The sequence below is a fragment of the Bubalus bubalis genome, chromosome 5, assembly GCF_019923935.1.
Source record: "Bubalus bubalis isolate 160015118507 breed Murrah chromosome 5, NDDB_SH_1, whole genome shotgun sequence".
NCBI lineage: Eukaryota > Metazoa > Chordata > Mammalia > Artiodactyla > Bovidae > Bubalus > Bubalus bubalis.
The window spans coordinates 120,678,572-120,693,669 of NC_059161.1; positions in this window are offsets into that span (position 1 = coordinate 120,678,572).

The window sequence follows — 15,098 nt, forward strand, 5'->3', positions numbered from 1 at the left end:
GTTAAGCTGAGTCATCTAGCTGGAGATGTTAATGATTCAGGACAGGGTCTGGAAGCAGAAGGTATGCAGACATTTTTAGAAAGAATGAACTGGGCAGACCCGTCCTTGGTTTCCCCTTCTTTAGTGCCATCTGCATGTGAGGGATTAGGCCTGGGTAGAGAGGAAGCCACAAGTGGGACTGCATGGATATTTGCAAGAGAAGGGAGGAGGAATTCAGAACCCAGGATCCAGGAGGTGGGCAGCTTGCACAGGATGCAGGAGGGAAGGAAGAAGCACTGGGGAAAGAATAGTGCCTACCTGAGGACCAGACCTACCTGAGTCTTCCGGTTAAACTTGGAGGTCACATGCTTCCTGCTGGAATTCCTGCTCCAGATGTGGAGGGGAGAGAGCTGTACTCACTCCTACTGAGTCACAGGGAGAAGGACTGCCTACCCCAGAGCCCTTTGATTCCACTCTAAGGGTGAGTATCATCCCAAGCCATAGAGCAAATGGCAGGTCATCCAAAAGATGACCTACTTTAAACAGTATTTAAAATACTACAAAATTTGTCTAAGAGTCCTGGCATATCTAGTTCCTTGAGGTTTTTTTTTTTTTTTAAGTTATTTTACATTTTATTTTTTAATAAATTTATTTATTTTGATTGGAGCAGAGGTGATTCATTAGCCTAATTTGGGTTTCTGCTGAGGAATATACAAACTTCCCCATGGGTAACTTCTCACTTTTAAGTACCTGTTTTTCTCCCAGCTTTCTGCATGACCGGGTCCTTCTCAACATTTAGCATCATCTCAAATGAGTCACTCTCAGGCTTGCTTTCCCTTGCCACTGCACTCTCACAAGCACAGACCCTGATCCAAAAAATGCCTAGACACTTAACTCCATCAAAACAATAATTATAGTTACCAATGTGGAAAGGTGGGAGAGGGATAAATTGAAAGTTTGAGATTAATATCTGTATACTACTTTATTTAATAGATAATCAACAAAGACCTACTGTACACCACAGGAATTCTGCTCAATAGTCTGTAATATCCTGTATGGGAAAAGAATCTAGCAAAGAAGGGATATATGTCTATGTATAAGGGAATTAATTTCTCATATAACTAATATTAATACAATGCTGTAAATGAACTATACTCCTATAAAGATTAAAAGCTGATTTTTATTTTAATGTTTACATGTAGAGACCCATGGATTTCTTTAGACTCGCAGGATTCCAGATATGATGATGGATATGGCAGAACGGGTGCAGAAATCTAGACATTTTCTGAGGTTAAGTTTTCCTGAGCTTTGGTGTCTTTTGCTTCTATTGTCACCTTTGATTTCTCTTTGGAGGATCTAATACAAGGGGTTGGAGACACCAGCTGGGTGATAGTTGAAGGATGAGAGGGAGGCACTAGTGGGAGAGTGAAATCCCAGCTCCCTAGCCTTGGGTTGGGGCACGTTTGAGGCACAACTTGTATCCTAAGTTCCCTGTGAAAACAGGCTGTAGCTTCCCTCTCCATGACTTGCATGAAATCAAACCCAGACTGGTTTCATGCTTTTTCATGCCCTGCTTCCCCTGAGACCTCAATGGTTTCTCTGGGAGATTTTTTTTTTTTTTTTTTTTAGCTGCACTAGGTCTTCATTGCTGCTCAGGACTTCTCTGTTTACAGCAAGCAGGAGCTGCTCTGTAATTTCAGTGCGCTGGGTTTTCAATCCTGTGCTTCTCTTGATGTAAATCACAGGCTCTAGGCACTCAGACTCAGTAGTTGTGGCCCACCGGCTAGTTGCCATGGGGCATTTTGAAAGGTTGTTGTTGAATCACGCAAAAACTCCAGGATTCTTGGACCCCAGAGGAGAAGAATTCAATCCGGGGCCAGAGACGAGGCTTGATCGCTCAGAGCTTTTGTGTAATAAAGTTCTATTAAAGTATAAATGAGCTAGACAAAGCTTCGGACATAGGCATCGGAAGGGGGCAGAAAGAGTACCCCCCACCCCCCACCCCGCTACTCTTCAGCTGGATGTTATATAGTCACTAGCAGTCTGTTAATGAAAGAAAGGAATGTCTTAAAACTCTGAATGGCACCAGGCCCCTCACCCATAAGATGCATTTGGGGATAATCTTGGCAACAAATGGTTCATCCTGGGCCATAAAATGATTAACTTGAATCTGGAAGAAGGGCAGGTCACCATACAAATAGCTTCATTTACATAGATTAGGGGAACAATATCTGAGTATAACATACTGGTTTGTCAAGTAGGTTCTGAGCCAAGAGGCGGAACCAACTTGAAGACAGAGTTTGGAGTAAAAGCATAGTACATTAGCATAGCTTAAGACAAACATTTCCATAAGAAAAAGGCATTGATTAATTGCACTCATCTCACAGGCTAGTAAAGTATTGCTCAAAATTCTCCAAGCCAAGCTTCAGCAATACGTGGGCCGTGAACTTCCTGATGTTCAAGCTGGTTTTAGGAAAGGCAGAGGAACCAGAGATCAAATTGCCAACATCCGCTGGACATGGAAAAAGTAAGAAAGTTCCAGAAAAGCATCTATTTCTGCTTTATTGACTATGCCAAAGCCTTTGACTATGTGGATCACAATAAACTGTGGAAAATTCTGAAAGAGATGGGATTACCAGACCACCTGACCTGCCTCTTGAGAAATGTGTATGCAGGTCAGGAAGCAACAGTTAGAACTGGACATGGAACAACAGACTGGATCCAAATAGGAAAAGGAGTACATCAAGGCTGTATATTGTCACCCTGCTTATTTAACTTATATGCAGAGTACATCATGAGAAATGCTGGACTGGAAGAAACACAAGCTGGAATCAAGATTGCCGGGAGAAATATCAATCACCTCAGATATGCAGATGACACCACCCTTATGGCAGAAAGTGAAGAGGAACTAAAAAGTCTCTTGATGAAAGTTAAAGTGGAGAGTGAAAAAGTTGGCTTAAAGCTCAACATTCAGAAAATGAAGATTATGGCATCCGGTCCCATCACTTCATGGGAAATAGATGGGGAAACAGTGGAAAGTGTCAGACTTTAGTTTTTTGGGCTCCAAAATCAGTGCAGATGGTGACTGCAGCCATGAAATTAAAAGACGCTTACTCCTTGGAAGGAAAGTTATGACCAACCTAGATAGCACATTCAAAAGCAGAGACATTACTTTGCCAACAAAGGTTCGTCTAGTCAAGGCTATGGTTTTTCCAGTGGTCATGTATGGATGTGAGAGTTGGACTGTGAAGAAGACTGAGCACTGAAGAATTGATGCTTTTGAACTGTGGTGTTGGAGAAGACTCTTGAGAGTCCCTTGGACTGCAAGGACATCCAACCAGTCCATTCTGAAGGAGATCTGGGATTTCTTTGGAAGGAATGATGCTAAAGCTGAAACTCCAGTACTTTGGCCACCTCATGCGATGAGTTGACTCATTGGAAAGGACTCTGATGCTGGGAGGGATTGGGGGAAGGAGGAGAAAGGGAAGACAGAGGATGAGATGGCTGGATGGCATCACTGACTCAATGGACGTGAGTCTGAGTGAACTCCAGGAGTTGGTGATGGACAGGGAGGCCTAGTGTGCTGCGATTCATGGGGTCGCAAAGAGTCGGACACGACTGAGCGACTGAACTGAACTGAACTGAACTGAACTTCAGGTGAAACCAGGTGTCATTATGGCAACATAGTATTTTAAGAGCAATCTCTTTTTAAATTTGTATAGAGAAGGAAAAAATATCGCTAGTTTGTGTCCTCCTGCTGCTTAAGAGAGATAAAAATGTCTGACACTTGCAGGCTATTTCCTCCATTTGGAGACCCCTGGCCTTCCTGCCTGTTACCCTCTCATTCCCCTCTTTTCTTTTAGGAGAATTATGTTGCTTAGGGAAAAGGGATGCCGTTTTCATCCCATAACTGCTTCTGAGCTGAGAAGGGGTGTTGTCCCTAAATTGGTAAGGCAACATATTCTCCTAATCCTCATATGGAGGATATCTGATTCAGGGGCTCCAAATAGTAGTTGGAGGAAGTTACAGCAGTAGCAGGAGTTTGAGCAACCATTTGTAAACTTAAAAGCTTTCACGTGGCTAAAAACAAATCCAGTTATACAGTTACAGATGTAAGGCAACATAGTCATTAAAACAAGTTAAAATGAAAATTAAAAGTCACATTATGTCCATAGTTAAAGTGCAACATGTTGCACCAGTCCATTTTAGGGTCGGTAGATGTCATCAGATGAAGAAGAGGCATTGCATGTGATTGATGTCGAAGGTATTCACAGACTTGGAGAAAGTCTTTTCCTTGAAGTGGAGATGTCCACCACGGAAAGCCTTCCACTGATGAAGAGGGGAGTGCTCCACAGACCCAGCAGTTAGACCAATTGTGGAATGCAGCGTAGGAGTGAGCCCAGGACAGGAAGGCATCGTCTTGAGGATCAAACAGCAGACTCAGGATTTTGGGAGTCAGCAGAATTAGGCTCACATAGATTATCAGGCCCATCTGAAAAGTACAAAGTCAGAGCATAGAAAGTAAAGACATAAAATGAAGTCACTTAGTTTTGGTCAGGGTGTCACCTCTTAACTCGAGTGTGATATACCCACGAATCAATTCCTGGCACTTTGACAGCTGTGGGAGAGGAAAGAATAACCTGGTAAGGGCCTTCCCAGAGGGGCTAGAGGGATGGGCCCCCAGATCAAATAGAGGCTTGCTTGACTCAAGCAAGTCAAGCAAGTTCCTGGCTCAAATAGAGGCTTGCTTGACTCAGAGGCGGGGTCAGGAGTCATCTCCCAGAGTTCTGTTAATGCCTGTTGAAAAGCTGAGAGCTGAGTTACATAACTAGTTAATTCCAAGGCTTCAGGGTCTATAACAATGTCTGTGCATAAGAAAGGCCTTCCAGAAATACATTCAAAGGGGGATGGTCCCTCCTTTTTGAGGGGCAGTTCGAGCCCTCATTAAAGCTGTGAGTAGGATTTTAATCCAATTGTCCTGCATCTCTTGAGTTAATTTGCGCAGATGTCTTTTGATAATGTCATTAGCTTTTTCAACTGTTCCTGAGGATTGGGGTCTCCAGGAACAGTGTAAGTGATATTCTATTCCTAGAGCTTTAGACACCCCCGAGTTACAGCAGCTTTAAAGGTAGAGCCATTGTCACTCTGAAGGCTCTGTGGCAGCCCAAACCTGGGGATAGTTTCATGGATTAAAATCTTTATAACCACGTTAGCCTGTTCACTATGACAGGGAAGAGCCTCAATCCATCCAGTAAAAGTATCTACCCAAACTTGTAAGCAAGAATATCCATTAGCTTTGGGCATATGAGTGAAATCAATTTCCCAGTCTTCTCAAGGATACTGCCCACTTCGTTGTAATCCAGATTTCTCTAGCTTTTCAGTCTTTGGGTTATTTTTCTGACAAATCTCACACCTTTTGATAATATTCTTTAAAGTTTTCATTACATTTTACCTTGAAGCAAACAAGAAGCCATTTGGTAAGTACTCTCTGCACCGAAATGAAAATTCTGATGTCCCTTAAGAATTTTCCACTGAGCGTTTTCAGGAGTTATTAATCGTCCATCCTCGGACTGTAACCATCCTTTATCAGTAACCTTTGCTCCTCATTTCTCATATCTTTCTAATTCTTCCTCAGTATATTGTGTTTTTTCCTGTTCCACAGGACCTGTCCAGATCAAAGTCGTCTGCAGTGAAAGGGTTTTGTAAAGTGCCGCTTTTCTGGCTTGACAGTCAGCCAGCTGATTACCTTCAGCTACTGTACTCCCATCCCTGCTGTGCCCTTTGCAATGCATAACAGATACTTCTTTAGGACAATACATAGCAGTTAAAAGTCTCTCAATCCTCTGAAATGCTTAATAGGTTCTCCTGTTGCCGTTTTAAACTGTCTTTCTTTCCACATTGCAGCATGAGCATGTAAAGTCAAATAAGCATACTTAGAATCCGTGTACATATTTACCCGCTGCCCTTTGCTTAACTCTAGAGCTCGGGTCAGAGCCACAAGCTCTGCTAACTGAGCACTGTTTCCCTTGGGGAGAGATTTTGCTTCCAAAACCTGTTCAGCCGTCACCACGGCATAACCTGCTTTACGCTTTCCATCCCAAACAAAAGAACTACCATCTGTAAGTATTTCCATGTCAGGATTGTCTAATGGGGTATCCATTAGATCCTCCCGAGCTGCATAGTTTAAAGTTAGAATTGGGAACAATCGTGATCAGGTGTTTCATTTTCCTTCTCAGGAAGGAAAGTGGCAGGATTTAAATTTCCACAAACTTTGAGCTTAGTTACAGGTCCTTCTAACAACAATGACTGATATTTAAGAAGCCTACTGTCTGTCATCCAAATATTAACCTTAGAACTTAAGATTCCATTCACATCATGAGAAGTCAGTACAGTAAGCTTTCGTCCATTAATTATTTTTAAAGCTTCAGGTGCTAATAAAGCCACTGCCCCAATTACTCTTAGGCAGTGGGGCCACCCACGTGAAATTACATCTAATTCTCTGCTTAGATAAGCAATAGGTTGCTGGTGAGGCCCTCGGGGTTGTGTCAAAACTCCCAAGGCCATATCTTTTCTTTCAGTGACAAATTAAATTCTGGCCCTGTGGGCAAGCTCAGAGCTGGAGCTTGCAGGACAGCAATCTGAAGAACCTTAAAATCCTTTTGAGTTTCTGGAGACCAAACCAGTTGGTCAGTTTGGGCCTGCTGAGTTTCAGCTATAAGTTTGTATAAAGGCCAGGCAAGTTCCCCATAACCTGGAATCCAAATGCAACAGTAACCTGTGAGTCCCCAAAACCCTCTCAATTGTCTTAAAGTCATAGGTAGGGGATGATTTAGTACAGGTTTAATTCTCTCAGGGCCTATGGCCCTAGTCCCTTCTGATATGATTAGGCCCAGATATCTAACCTATTGTTGGCAAAGCTGAGCCTTTTCTCTTGATGCCTTGTAACCACAGCCTGCCAGAAAGTTTAAGAAACCTTCTGAGGCGCGTGAACAAGCTTCCTCTGTCTCAGCACAGAGCAAAATAACTTCTACATATTGTAACACCACAGCTTCAGAGCTATTAAAGTTTTGTAGATCCCGTGACAAACTGTCCAAATAAGTGAGGACTGTCACGAAATCCCTGGGGCAAAACTGTCCAGGTTAACTGAGAAGCTGGCTGCATAGGGTCTTCAAAGGCAAATAGAAATTGACTTTCCTCCGCCAAAGGCACTGAAAAGAAGGCATCTTTCAAATCAATTACTGAGAAATATTTGGCTCGTTCAGGAATTTAAGACAATAGAGTATAAGGATTAGGCACCACGGGGTGTAAAGGAATTACAGCCTCATGTATTATTCGTAAATCTTGAACTAGTCTCCGTTTACCATTCGATTTATTTATACCCAAAATAGGAGTGTTGCAAGGACTGTTACAGGGAATTAATAGTCCCTGCTCCTTTAAATTTTCGATGATGAGTTTTAACCCTTCCTTACCTCAGGTTTCAGTGGATACTGCTTCTTATGTGGAAATAAGTGCTGGTCTTTGAGCTTGACAACTGCAGGAATAGCATTTTGTGCTTGACCCAAAGATTTTCCATCGGCCCATACTCTAGGATTTACATTCTGTTCAACTAAAGGGAGAGAAAGGGAGGGCTCCACATTCTTGAAAACAGAGGCATAGACCTTGCTCAGTATATCCCTCCCCAAAAGTGGTGAGGGAGATTCTGGCATGATCAGAAACTCGTGTGAAAATAGCATAGAATCCCAGTTGCAAGATAAAGAATAATACCTTTTGGCTCATCCAGACAGTCCCATTACAGAAGTGGATCCAGAAGAAAGTGGACCAGGGGCTTCAGTAAACACAGAGTAAGTTGCCCCAGTATCTAAAAGGAAATCAATGGATTGGCCCCCCACAATTATTAATACCTGGGGTTACTCAGGTGTAATTAGGACGGAAGCTTGTGTGGGGACCCCCGGGCACCTTCAGTCCTGATTGTCTTGAGAGTCCGACCCCAGAGACCTACGCCTCTGAAGGCAGTCTCTCTTCCAGTGTGGTCCTTTGCAGACCAGACATGGAGCCGGGGGGGGGGGGGGGGGGGGGTGGTCTTAGATGCCTGAGGGCAATCCTGCTTGAGGTGCCCCTTCTTTCCACAGTAATAGCAAGCCCATCCCTTTTCACCTGGGTCCCTCTGGGCATCTTTATCAGGCTGTTTAAGAAAGTTTTTCATAGCCATTGTGAAGGCTTTCGCCTTTTCCTTTGTATTTTTTTGCCTTTCTTTCTTTGCCTCATATTCCCTACCATAATAGACTGCCTGAGCCAGTTGTAACAGAGTATCTAAAGACTGATTTGGCCCGTACACCCATTTTAATAGCTTATGGAGGATATCTGGAGCCAACTGAGTGAGAAATCTATCTTTTAAGATCACTTTTCCCTCTTCACTTTCAGGATCAATCTCAGTGAATCTGCAAAGGGCTTCTCTTAGTCTATCTAGGAATTTACCAGGAGCTCCTTCTCTTCCTGTTCTATGTCTGCCAATTCACCATAGTTTAAAGGCTTAGTGTATGGATGTGAGAGTTGGACTGTGAAGAAAGCTGAGCACTGAAGAATTGATGCTTTTGAACTGTGGTGTTGGAGAAGACTCTTGAGAATCCCTTGGACTGCAAGGAGATCCAACCAGTCCATTCTGAAGGAGATCAGCCCTGGGATTTCTTTGGAAGGAATGATGCTAAAGCTGAAACTCCAGTACTTTGGCCACCTCATGCGAAGAGTTGACTCATTGGAAAAGACTCTGATGCTTGGAGGGATTGGGGGCAGGAGGAGAAGGGGACGACAGAGGATGAGATGGCTCGATGGCATCACAACTCGATGGACATGAGTCCGAGTGAACTCCAGGAGTTGGTGATAGACAGAGAGGCCTGGCGTGCTGCAATTCATGGGGTCGCAAAGAGTCGGACATGACTGAGCGACTGAACTGAACTGAACTGAAAGGTTTAGAACGTGCCTGCCTGATTCCTTCAAGAATACATCTGACAAAATAACTCTGATCCCATCTTCCTTTAGCTGTGTTGCAGTCCCAGTCTGGTTCTGTAGTGGGACCGCCTGATTTCCAGTGGGGAGGGCTGCTATCTCTTTTTCCATCTTCCCTACTGATTCATTACGAAGCCATTCATCTCCATAAGCAACAGCTTTTCCCAAGACTCGAGTCTTTGAGTTGGGAGTCAGCATTTGTCGCAAGATATACATCACATCCTTCCAAGTAATGTTATAAAGCAGAGTAACACCTTTAAAAGCTCTAATATATTTTTCTGGGTCCTCTAAATAGTCTCCCATATCCTCGTTGATTCTTTGTATTTCTTGATAAGAAAAAGGCTTGTTAACTCTCATAGACTGATTATTTCTCCCTGTGGGTGTTTCATGAAGAGGCAACAGCTTGTGTGGCTGTTCCTCAGTCCCTCTGGCTGCTCTGCGCATATGAGAAACCTGTTTTTCTTTCTCTCTTTGTCTCCTGTCCTCCATCTCATCTCTTACTTCGAAGGTCGAGTTTCTACTGAAACCAGAGTAGTCTGAGGTCATACTGAGACAGGAGTTGTTTGGACCTCCACGTGGGCAGTATGAATCTCAGTTTGGATTTCCACTGAGACCAAGGCAGTTTGAATCTCAGTTTGAGTTTCCACTGAGACAAAGGTAACCCTTCTGAGGGGGGTTCTCTGGCTTTCAGTTTGCTCAGCTTGGAGCCCTGGGTATGGGGGCAAAGTAGGAGGACAGGAGGGAGCTGAAGGTTTCACACCCAAATCTATACCCTTAGGACATAAGTCTGGCATATTTTGCAGAGAGAAAAAGGGCAACACATATGCTACTTCTACTCATTTCCCTTGTTCCTTACAAAAGTGGTCTAGTTGTAAAACAGTATTATACTTAAGAGACCCCCAACCGCCCACCATTCACCGTCCTCCAATGGATACCGTGGCCATGCAGTATCACATAAGAAGACCAGGTGTGTCTTCTTTTAAGCCCTGGGGATCAAATCTACCCCAGTTTTTTAGGATACAGTTCAAAGGAGTGAGGCTGGAATTGTTAGCTCCGATCTGTAAGAGAGAAAAAAAGCGACAAGCACTATATTTCTACCGGAGGTGTCCCTCCCTGCTCTAGATGGGGGTGTAGACAGACTTTACACCAAAAGATTTTCCTTCCTGTTCAGACTTAGTCTGTCCCTTACCATCGCATGTACCATCCTCGTCCCTCCCAGTTCTACCATTGAGACGGGGTTGGGATGTACCAGGGGTAGACCTGATAGCATCCCTACCTAACGTCCAGCTCTTCACCATTAACCTTGATTGCCTCTGATGCCATCAGGGGTGCAATCAGAGTAACCTTCCAGAATGCCTCTCAAGCTAAGACTGCTGGGGGAAACATTCGTCACCTGAGTGCCTGTGCACAACCCTGAGTATATTCCTGATCACAATAAGACTGATATGAACATAAAGCTGAGATGTTCTTTTCAAGCATCACCACACTAGTGTAAGAGCCTCCTCTGGTCCACTAAGACCCAGCATTACCAAAGGAAAAAAAACCCATTGCAATCCCAATCTGAGTAACCTTTAACTTCAGAGATGTTCTTGGAGCTAGAGCCACATCTAGCTTCTGAACTTCTGATTCCTAGAGAGGCTAGGTGCTTTCTTGACTACCAGTCCAAGTTTGGGACCTAAGCCACAGTACACAGTAACAGTATAGATCACAAGTCTCTTGAAAGACTATGATCCAATAGCTTAGGTTCAGTTCAGTTCAGTTCAGTCGCTCAGTCGTGTCTGAGTCTTTGCGACCCCATGAATCGCAGCACACCAGGCCTCCCTGTCCATCACCAACTCCCGGAGTTCACTCAGACTCATGTCCATCGAGTCAGTGATGCCATCCAGCCATCTCATCCTCTGTCTTCCCCTTCTCCTCTTGCCCCCAATCCCTCCCAGCATCAGAGTCCTTTCCAATGAGTCAACTCTTCGCATGAGGTGGCCAAAGTACTGGAGTTTCAGCTTTAGCATCATTCCTTCCAAAGAAATCCCAGGGCTGATCTCCTTCAGAATGGACTGGTTGGATCTCCTTGCAGTCCAAGGGATTCTCAAGAGTCTTCTCCAACACCACAGTTCAAAAGCATCAATTCTTCGGTGCTCAGCTTTCTTCACAGTCCAACTCTCACATCCATACATGACCACAGGAAAAACCATAGCCTTGACTAGACGAAACTTTGTTGGCAAAGTAATGTCTCTGCTTTTGAATATGCTATCTAGGTTGGTCATAACTTTCCTTCCAAGGAGTAAGTGTCTTTTAATTTCATGGCTGCAGTCACCATCTGCACTGATTTTGGAGCTCAGCAAAATAAAGTCTAACACTGTTTCCACTGTTTCCCCATCTATTTCCCATGAAGTGATGGGACCAGATGCCATGACCTTCGTTTTCTGAATATTGAGCTTTAAGCCAACTTTTTCACTCTCCACTTTAACTTTCATCAAGAGACTTTTTAGTTCCTCTTCACTTTCTGCCATAAGGGTGGTGTCATCTGCATATCTGAGGTGATTGATATTTCTCCCGGCAATCTTGATTCCAGCTTGTGTTTCTTCCAGTCCAGCGTTTCTCATGATGTACTCTGCATATAAGTTAAATAAGCAGGGTGACAATATACAGCCTTGATGTACTCCTTTTCCTATTTGGAACCACTCTATTGTTCCATGTCCAGTTCTAACTGTTGCTTCCTGACCTGCATATAGGTTTCTCAAGAGGCAGTTCAGGTGGTCTGGTATTCCCATCTCTTTCAGAATTTTCCACAGTTTATTGTGATCCACACAGTCAAAGGCTTTTACATAGTCAATAAAGCAGAAATAGATGTTTTTCTGGAACTCTCTTGCTTTTTCCATGTCCAGCGGATGTTGACAATTTAATCTCTGGTTCCTCCGCCTTTTCTAAAACCAGCTTGAACATCAGGAAATTCACGGTTCACGTATTGCTGAAGACTGGCTTGGAGAACTTTGAGCATTACTTTACTAGCATGTTAGATGAGTGCAATTGTACGGTAGTTTGAGCAATCTTTGGCATTGCCTTTCTTTGGGATTGGAATGAAAACTGACCTTTTCCAGTCCTGTGGCCACTGCTGAGTTTTCCAAATTTGCTGGCATATTGAGTGCACCACTTTCACAGCATCATCTTTCAGGATTTGAAATAGCTCCACTGGAATTCCATCACCTCCACTAGCTTTGTTCATAGTGATGCTTTCTAAGGCCCACTTGACTTCACATTCCAGGATGTCTGGTTCTAGATGAGTGATCACACCATCGTGATTATCTGGGTCGTGAAGATCTTTTTTGTACAGTTCTGTGTATTCTTGTCACCTCTTCTTAATATCTTCTGCTTCTGTTAGGTCCATACCATTTCTGTCCTTTATCGAGCCCATCTTTGCATGAAATATTCCCTTGGTATCTCTAATTTTCTTGAAGAGATCTCTAGTCTTTCCCATTCTGTTGTTTTCCTCTATTTCTTTGCATTGATCTCTGAGGAAGGCTTTCTTATCTCTTCTTGCTGTTCTTTGGAACTCTGTATTCAGATGCCTATATCTTTCCTTTTCTCCTTTGCTTTTCGCTTCTCTTCTTTTCACAGCTATTTGTAAGGCCTCCCCAGACAGCCATTTTGCATTTTTTGCATTTGTTTTCCATGGGGATGGTCCTGATCCCTGTCTCCTGTACAATGTCACGAACCTCATTCCATAGTTCATCAGGCACCCTATCTATCAGATCTAGGCCCTTAAATCTATTTCTCACTTCCACTGTATAATCATAAGGGATTTGATTTAGGTCATACCTGAATGGTCTAATGGTTTTCCCTACTTTCTTCAATTTCAGTCTGATTTTGGCAATAAGGAGTTCATGATCTGAGCCACAGTCAGCTCCTGGTCTTGTTTTTGTTGACTGTATAGAGCTTCTCCATCTTTGGGTGCAAAGAATATAACCAATCTGATTTCGGTGTTGACCATCTGGTGATGTCCATGTATACAGTCTTCTCTTGTGTTGTTGAAAGACGGTGTTTGCTATGACCAGTGCATTTTCTTGGCAAAACTCTATTAGTCTTTGCTCTGCTTCATTCCATATTCCAAGGCCAAATTTGCCTGTTACTCCAGGTGTTTCTTGACTTCCTACTTTTGCATTCCAGTTCCCTATAATGAAAAGGACATCTTTTTTGGGTGTTAGTTCTAGAAGGTCTTGTAGGTCTTCATAGAACTGTTCAACTTCAGCTTCTTCAGCGTTACTGGTTGGGGCATAGACTTGGATTAGGTTAGTACTTCTGATTCCCAAAGAGTTATGAAATGGTCAGACCGAAAAGTTTGAGTGAGAAAGGAGAGTTCGATCCACACAATTTGCCCATTTCTGATCTGTTCCTGAGGGAGACATTGGGTGCCTCTTGGCATTGGCAGGTTGGTATAAACCCCCGACAGGTTTCTGCCATAAACTGTATGAGATCACCGTGGAACCGCAGAGCAGGGCTCCTCACTTGCTTCACACAGGACATGTCATTCATTCACACAAGCACATCGTAGCCTTAGTAAAGCACAGTAGAAAACGTGTTCACTAAGAGAACAAAGAACTAGAGCTCCAAGCATCCTTACCTTGTCCTGAAGGATCCCGGATGAGCCCCCAAGATGAAAGGTTGTTGTTGAATCATGCAAAGACGCTGGGATTCTTGGCCCCGAAGGAGAAGAATTCAATCCGGGGCCAGAGACAGGCTTGATCACTCAAAGCTTTTGTGTAATAAAGTTTTATTAAAGTATAAAGGAGATAGTCAAAGTTTCTGTCATAGGCATCAGAAGGGGGCAGGAATAAGTACCCCCCTGCTAGTCTTCAACTGGATGTTATATAGTCACTAGCAGTCTGTTAATGAAAGAAAGGAATGTCTTAAAACTCAGAATGGCACCAGGCCCCTCACCCATAAGATGCATTTGGGGACAATCTTGGCACCAAATGGTTCATCCTGAGCCATAAAATTATTAACTTGAATCTTGAAGAATGGCAGATCACCATACAAATAGTTTCATTTACATAGATTAGGGGAGCAATCTCTAAGTATAACATACTGTTTTACAAGTTGGTTCTGAGCCAAGAGGCTGAACCAACTTGAAGACAGAGTTTGGAGTAAATGCATAGTACATTAGCATAGCTTAAGACAAACATTTCCATAAGAAAAAGGCATCCCTAGGTTTGAGAATAGTTAACTTCAGGTGAAACCAGGTGTCATTATGGCAACACAGTATTTTAAGAGAAACCTCTTTTTAAATTTGTATAGAGAAGGAAAAACTATCCCTAGTTTGTTTCCTCCTGCTGCTTAAGAGAGAGAAAATGTCTGACACTTGCAGGCTATTTCCTCCATTTGGAGACCCCTAGCCTACCTGCCTGTTACCTTCTCAATTTGCAATCTTCCCAAACCAGTACTCAAACGCATATCTTAAGCACTGGATCAAAAGGGAAAACACTCTGGAAGGAATTTGAAATAAATCACTTTTACATGAAACTTGGCATCATGGCCTATTTATGAAGAGACTGAGAGAGAATTGTCCCTGCTTCAAGTAACCTCCTGAGTTCAGGAATGATTGAGATTCCCCTCCCAAGGGTTCTTACAAGATCTTGAAGCTCTGCTGCCATGTAGCTTTGTTCTCACTTCAGTTTCTGAATCCCACACTAGAGCACAGCTTCCAGAGGGCAGGGCTGTCACTTGACTTACTTCTAAGCATACGTAAGTAGATATTGTCTCATGCAGACCCTAATGTCAAGACAAGGCTAACACAAAGATCAGTTATTCTGAGTGTTCGGCTACAGGTTCAACAACTGTGATCAAACACTAAATAACATTGTCTTAAATACAACACAATTTCAATTCTCTTTCATATAATGTTAGTGCAGGTCTCTCTACAGAGATGAGGGCCCACTTCTTTCTTGTCATATCACATCTTCTGCCTGTGCTACTTACCTCTGGTCTAACATGGCTGCTCCAGCTCCTGTCATTACATCTGCATTCCAGCTAGTGGGACAGAAAATAATACTTCCAATTGGAAGTGACATATCACCTCTACTCAAATTCCACTGGCCGAAGTATCTTCCATGGTCATGGCA